Raw genomic sequence first — 6,455 nt, 5'->3', positions numbered from 1 at the left:
CAGCACTTTGGGAGGCCAAGGCGGGTGGATCACGAGGGTCAGGAGATCGAGACCATCCTGGTCAACACAGTGAAACCTCGTCTCTACTAAAATACAAAAAATTAGCCGGGCATGGTGGCGTGCACCTGTAGTCCCAGCTACACGGGAGGCCAAGGCAGGGGAAATTTGCTTGAACATGGGAGACGAAGGTTGCAGTGAGCTGAGATCGCACCACTGAACTCCAGCCTGGTGACAGAGCAAGATTCTGTCCAAAAAAAAGAAAATGTCACAACAACAAATATTTATTTGATACTAAACAGCAAACTTTCTGATTCTGTGTATCCTGTCCTTCAGCAAGGAATTGCCCTTAGACTTTGTTTTTTGTTTGTTTTGTTTTGTTTTTGAGACTGAGCCTCGCTCTGTCACCCAGGCTGGAGTGCATTGACGCGATCTCAGCTCACTGCAAGCTCTGCCTCCCTGGTTCACACCATTCTCCTGCCTCAGCCTCCTGAGTAGCTGGGACTACAGGCGCCCGCCACCACTCCCGGCTAATTTTTTTTTGTATTTTTAGTAGAGACAGGGTTTCACCATGTTAGCCAAGATAGTCTCAATCTCCTGACCTTGTGATCCACCTGCCTCGGCCTCCCAAAGTGCTGAGATTACAGGCGTGAGCCACTGTGCCCAGCTGACTTTGTTTTAAAGTAATAAATGCACATGATAAAAACTTCAAAGTAAACAATATGAAATGAAAAGCAAAAGTCTCCCTACCCCAGCCTCGTCTCCACTCCCCAGACATAACCAAGACAATTGTTTATCTTTCTAAAAATTTCGTGATGCTTCTACTGGTGTATATTATGGAAGCTTTGTAGTTCAGCTTGGTCTCAATGTTCTGCCATAATCTATCTGGTTTCATATTTGGCTTGGGGTCGACTTAATAGTCAAATGCCAAATTCAGCATCCATTCTAGCATTCTCAGGGCATGATCAATTATCACCCAGATCAGGGGATCTGCAATTCACAGCTCTTCGGCGAAATCTAGTCTCCCTTCTGATTTGTAAATATTTATTGCAACTTACCACACTCATTCATTTAGATATATTAAGAATTTTCAAATAGTTAAATAAATAAGGCAATAGACTGGCAGTGCACAGATTAAAATAGTTTGATAACTTAGGCTGGGCACGGTGGCTCACGCCTGTAATCCCAGCATTTTGGGAGGCAGAGGCGGGCGGATCACGAGGTCAGGAGATCGAGACCATCCTGGCTAACACAGTGAAACCCCGTCTCTACTAAAAATACAAAAAATTAGCCGGGCGTGGTGGTGGGCGCCTGTAGTCCCAGCTACTCGGGAGGCTGAGGCAGGAGAATGGCGTGAACCCGTGAGGCAGTGCTTGCAGTGAGCCAAGATCGTGCCACTGCACTCCAGCCTGGGAGACAGAGCGAGACTCTGTCTCAAAAAAAAAAATAGTTTGATAACTTTAAGAAAAAATCCAAAATTCTTTTTTGAGTCCACAAGTGTTTATAAAAAGTATTAATACAAGGAAGAATAATTGAGATCAGAGAGTATCAAAATTCAAATTTCTGTAGACTTGTTTGGTGAATTAGGTAAGCCAAATACACCTTAAGAGTTTTATTTAGTTATTTGGTATTTAATATTTTCTTAGTTTTATTGGTTGTTTTTTAAAAACTATATTTATGTAACTTTTATTTTAGCCAAACAGTAACCTTATATTTTCCACAAATTAATTGCATGTTTTATTTTTTCACTTGTGGGGTTGTGCTCTGCTTCAAAATTATATTTAAAATTTACTTCAAAATTATATTTTAAAATTTCACATTTCACACAAAATTTTCAACCATTTTGATTACTTTATATTTTACATGAAACACTGCCTTGAATTTATTTTGAAATAAGACAGGAATTGAAATATGTTTTTCCTTAAATGGTTAACCAATTGAACCAACACCACTTATTAAGTAATTACTCTTGTCCCACAGATGTTTATCATCTAAAAATATGACTAGTAAATTTTTAACTAATATTTGAATTTTTAAATTAATTCCAGATTTATTCTTGTAACCCAGCAGTTTCGTTCTATGGTGGTATAATCTGCTTTAGTTGTTTTAATGAAATATTGATTTTAATTGCCAGACATTTGGAGTTCAGCCAAACTGTGAAGTTAGTGATGAAGCACATATAAAATTGTGTATCTTTTAAAAATGTACATGAATGAGACTCAAGTACACATGCTATATTTAATTTTTAAATTTAGTGACATATCATGGATATTTTTCCATATCAGGATTTACCACCCCAGATAGATATTCATCCAACAGAAATAAAAGCATATGTCCATATGAGACTTGTACGACAATGCTCATTGCAGCTCCATTTGCAATAACTCCAACCTGGAAACAACCCAAGTGTCATCAACAGGTGAATGGCTAGATGAACTGTAGAACATTCTGATGATGGAATGCTTATCAATGATTAAGAATGAACTGGCCAGGAGTTTGAGACCAGCCTGGCCAACATGGCGAAACCCCATCTCTACCAAAAATACAAAAATTAGCTGGGCATGGTGCACACCTGTAATCCCAGCTACTCCGGAGGCTGAGTCAGGAGAATCGCTTGAACCTGGGAGGCGGAGGTTGCAGTGAGCCGAGATCGCGCCACTGCACTCCAGCCTGGGCGACAGAGGGAGATTCCGTCTCAAAAAAAAAAAAAAATTAAAAAAGAAAAAAGAATGAACTATTGATATATACAACAACATGGATGAATCTCAAAATATTTATGCTGAGTTAAGCCACACAAAAAAAGAGTATTACTGTATAATTCCATTTGTATACAATGATAAAAATGCAAATTAATCCGTAAGAGCAAAAAAACAGTTCAGTGGTTGCCTAGGGACTGGGGGTGGAAAAGAGGAGTGAGGGAGGGAGAGATTGCACGGACACAAGGACATTTTGAGGTGACAGATTTCTTCATTATTTTCAAGCCATCATAGTTTCACAGATTTATTTACACGTCAAAACTGATCAAATCATTTAAATATGTGCAGTTTTTTACATGTCAATGTTATCTCAATAAAGAATTTTAAAAAATAAAACAAAAGGTTTTCAGGAGTTTGTAATGTCTTTACTCACACACTCCACAAACTCAAGTTTATCAAATATTTTTTGAATAAGAAATTTTAAATCTGTCAACGAAATTAGCCCTTTTCAATGATGTGCGTGGCAACTACTTCCCTGTTTTTTTTTGTTTGTTCGTTTGTTTGGAGACAGGGTCTCGCTCTGCTGCCCAGGCTGGAGTGCAATGGCCCCATCACGACTCACTGCAACCTCCCGGGCTCAAGCGATTCTCCCACCTCCGCCACCTGAGTAGTTAGGACTACAGGCCCACCACCACACCTGGCTAATTTTTTCTATTTTTTGTAGAGGCAGGGTTTCACCATGTTGCCCAGGCTGGTCTGGAACTCCTGGGCTCAAGGGATCCACCCATCTCAGCCTCCCAAAGTGCTGAGATTACAGGTGTGGGCCACCACACCCAGCCTGTTGCTTGTTTTCTAAAACTATATTGAGTGATTTTTTTTTAAAAGCTAAACAGAAAACTTATATTTTCATCAAATTAAATGTATGCTTTTTTTTTTTTTTTTTTTTTTGGCTTGTGGGGTTGTGTTCTGGTTAGAAAGAAGATCTACTTCAACAATATGTACTTAAAATTTTCTCACTTTGTTCACAATTTTTCTAGCATTTCCTAGCATTTCAATTGCTTCATTTTTCTGCCTCAAATTTATTTTGGAATAAGGCAAGAGTTAAAATATGCTTTTCTTTAAATGGTTGGTGAATTGAACCAACAATGTTTATTGAATAATTACTTTTGTTCCACAGATTTTTATCACCTAAAAATACTTCTTTTTTTTGTTTGTTTGTTTTATTTCTGGACTTTTTAATCTACTCCATTGGTCAGTTAATTGTTGAAGTTTTGGAATCAGTGCTCACTTCTGTTAGGATTAATCTCCTTCAATTCTCTTCTCTTTTAGTATTTTTTTTTTTGCATAATCATATTCCTTATTTTCTATCTCTTCTTTTTTTTGTTTTTGACGGAGTCTTGCTCTGTCGCATAGGCTGGAATGCCGTGGCACAATCTCGGCTCACTGCAACCACCTCCAGGGTTCAAGTGATTCTCCTGTCTCAGCCTCCTGAATAGCTGGGATTACAGGTGTGCACCACCACACCCAGCTAATTTTTGTATTTTTTTTTTTAGTAGAGACGGGGTTTCACCATGTTGGCCAGGCTGGTCTCTAAACTCCCAACCTCAGGCGATCTGCCTGCCTTGGCCTCCTAAAGTGCTGGGATAAAGGCCTGAGCCACCGCGCCTGGCCTCTAGCTATTCTTTAATATTTTTCTTTTTCTTTTTTTTTCCCAAGATGGAGTCTCGCTCTGTCGCTCAGGCTGGGATGCAGTGGCGCTATCTTGGCTCACTGCAAGCTCCGCCTCCCGGGTTCACGCCATTCTCCTGCCTCAGCTTCCCAAGTAGCTGGGACTACAGGCGCCCGCCATCACGCCTGGCTAATTTTTTGTATTTTTAGTAGAGACGGGGTTTCACCGTGTTAGCCAGGATGGTCTCGATCTCCTGACCTCGTGATCCACCCGCCTCAGCCTCCCAAAGTGCTGGGATTACAGGGTTGAGCCACCACGCCCAGCCTATTCTTTAGTATTTTTCAAAGAACTGGAAATGAATTTCCCAAGGAGTTAATGTCTTTTACTCTTTTTGTCTTTTTAAAATTCTTTGTGCATTTGCAATTTTTTCTTAATGTATTTGAAGAATATGTAATTTAGTCCATAAAGATTTATGATAGGTAAAGCCTCACTTCTTTATCATCATAAAATTTTTCTTTATCATTTTTCAACTTTTTCTTTGTTTTGAATTCATCCTTGACTGATGTTGATACCAGCTCTCTTTTTGCTTTCATTGTCTTGAGATTTATTAATCTCTCTTTCCCTTTTATGTTTCTTTTTTTTTTTTTTTCTTTTTCGAGATGGAGTCTCACTCTGTCACCCAGGCTGGAGTGCAGTGCAGTGGCTTCATCTCGGCTCACTGCAACCTCTGCCTCCCGGATTCAAGCAATTCTTCTGCCTCAGCCTCCCAAATAGCTGAGACAACAGGCGCGTGCCACCATGCCCAGCTAATTTTTGTATTTTTAGTAGAGATGGGTTTCGCCATTTTGGCCAGGCTGCTCTGGAACTCCTGACCTCAGGTGATCCACCCACCTTGGCCTCTCAAAATGCTGGGATTACAGGCGTGACCCACCGCGCCAGGCCCTCCCTTTTATCTTTCTGAATAACTTTGTTTCTAACTCTCTTATATATGACATTTAATCTTTTTTTAACCCAATCTGATTTTTTTCTCCTATGTATTTACTACATTTATTTTATTTATATGTCATATACTTGATGTTAATTTTTCACCAGAATATATTTATAGTTTTAACACAACCTTTGTTTTGCTTAATGATTTCTGTTTGCTTTAAGTGTGTACTTTTCTTTTTGAAACTTGGAAGTCTGGTTGTTTACTTTTAGATCTTCTAGGCTATGGAATTTTTGTTCAAAATTTTTTAGCTTATTTACTTTTAAGGAAGACGCAGACAATTTAATGTAGAGGAAGGGTTATTAAATTTTCCTCCACATTTTGCTCTATCTAAATCAGATCTGTAAGGGAAAAATAATAAATATTCCTCTTTGCCAGACATACAGTCTTATTGCAACTACATATTTGTCCTATATAGCAAATGCAGCCATAGATAGTAAGAGATGAATGGGTGTGGCTGTGTTCCAGTTAAAATTACATGGACAGACACATTTGTATTTCATATGTCAAAACTATTTTTAAATGATTTACAAATGTAAAAACTAATTTTAGGCTGTAGTCTAGATTTAACTCAGCCCAAAAGCCTGAGAGTCAAGAGAGGCAATAGCGTAAGTTCCTATCCAAAAGTGTGCAAGCTTGACACCCAAAAACAGCCAATGTCTCAGTTTGAGTCCAAAGGCTGGAAAAGACTGACGTCCCAGCTCAAAGCAGTCAGGTAGGAGGAGCTTCCTTTTACTCAGCGTTTTTGTTCTATTCAGCTCCTCAACTGATTGCATGAGGCCGACCCACATTAGAGAGAACAATCTGCTTTACTTGGTCTATTGATTCACATTTCAGTCTCATCCAGAAACATCCTCACAGACACACCTAGAATGTTTGACCAAATGCCTGAGCACACCCTGGCCCGATCAACTTAACACATAAATTTAACCATCACACATGGCAATCTCAGTTTTCTGTTGCCTTACGTTCCTTTGATTTCTTGTTTCATTGAATTCATACACAGATGCTCCTCAACTTACAGTGGGGTTATGTCCTGATAAACCCATCATAAGTTTAAAATATTGTATGTAAGTAAAAAGTGCATTAATACACCTAACCTACC

The sequence above is a fragment of the Pan paniscus genome, chromosome 17 (assembly GCF_029289425.2).
Source record: "Pan paniscus chromosome 17, NHGRI_mPanPan1-v2.0_pri, whole genome shotgun sequence".
Taxonomy (NCBI): domain Eukaryota; kingdom Metazoa; phylum Chordata; class Mammalia; order Primates; family Hominidae; genus Pan; species Pan paniscus.
Note: the sequence above shows the minus strand (reverse complement) of the source record.